This window comes from Crocodylus porosus, unplaced genomic scaffold (genome assembly GCF_001723895.1).
Source record: "Crocodylus porosus isolate Cpor-Errol unplaced genomic scaffold, CroPor_comp1, whole genome shotgun sequence".
Classification (NCBI taxonomy): Eukaryota; Metazoa; Chordata; order Crocodylia; family Crocodylidae; genus Crocodylus; species Crocodylus porosus.
The window spans coordinates 138,677,086-138,678,160 of record NW_017728931.1 but is presented as its reverse complement, the minus strand read 5'-3'; the positions used below and the strand labels follow the sequence as shown (position 1 = coordinate 138,678,160).

At 62.0% G+C, this 1,075-nt stretch overlaps 1 protein-coding gene across 2 annotated transcripts in view; it reads left to right on the top strand.

Annotated features, from left to right (window-relative positions):
• Positions 1-877: 877 nt before the first annotated feature.
• Positions 878-1,075, top strand: part of RBM17 (RNA binding motif protein 17) — a 21,654-nt gene continuing 21,456 nt past the window's right edge. For both annotated transcript variants that reach the window (XM_019543758.1, XM_019543757.1), the window contains exon 1: positions 878-933. The gene's annotated coding sequence lies outside the window, so the exon portion shown is untranslated. The remainder of the gene's footprint in view (positions 934-1,075) is intronic.

Below are 1,075 nucleotides of genomic sequence, written 5' to 3'. Positions count from 1 at the left end.
ACTCCAGATGTGGCCTCAACGGTGCTGCATAGAGGGGAAGAATCACTTCCCTTGATCTGTTGGCAACGTTCCTACCAATGCAGCCCAATATGCCGTGAGCCTTCTTGGCAACACGGGCACACCGCTGGCTCATATTCAGCTCATTGTCCACCGTCACCCCCAGGTCCTTTTCTGCAGAGTTGCTGCCCAGCCAGTCAGCCCCAGCCTGCACCGGTGCATGGGACTGCTCCGTCCTAAGTGCAGGCCTATGCACTTTTCTTGTACAGAAGGGCTCCGACGCCTGCAGGGTGGGCCCTGCAGCCAGTTTTCGCTGGCGACCAGTTCAGGACCAAAATGCTCCCAAGCCTGAAACCTGGGGATGCGGGTGTCAGCCAGGGAGGGCTGGGGGAAGTGAGCCCTGCCTTCAGCGTGCAAAGGGTTTTCCAATTGCAATTAGAATGCAAATTAACATTCCAAGGGCCATTAAGATTCTAATTGTAATTCACCCCTGATTTCACCGTTTCCACCAGCCTCTGGCTGTGCCCACCCAACAGGGCTCCCCTGGGGCGCTGAGCGTAGTACACCCTCCCTGCCACTAGAGGGCAGCCGCCACGCTCTGCGGACACTCTCTCTTCCGGAGCCGCGCTCTCTATGTTGATAAAACGACATTTCCGCCCCGCCTCTTCTAGGCTACGAAGTTTGCGCGGCTCTTGCTCGACGAGGAGCAGCCTTACGGCGTAATTCTCCTGCTACTTGCGCAGCTTGCTCCGACACCGCTCTTCCCTGCCTAAGTCGGACGCTGTTTGCGTAGCTCCCTCCCCAGCCTCACCAGTACGCAGTGTGCGCGGCGCTCCTCCCCTTCCCGCCGCGCGCTGCGCCGTTTGCGTAGGGGCGGGCGGGCGGATGACTGCGCAGGCGCAGGGGGCCGCGGCGCTTATTTTATGGCGGTGGCGGGTGAGTGTCCTCGGTCCGGCCCGCGCCGCTAATCGAGGCCGAGGCTTTAGGCCGCACCAGGCCGGGGCTCCTTGCGCCGGGCTGGGAAGGGGGAAGCAGCTGGGCCGGGTTATTCGCGGCGGGAGGGGGTGTCCGCCCGCGC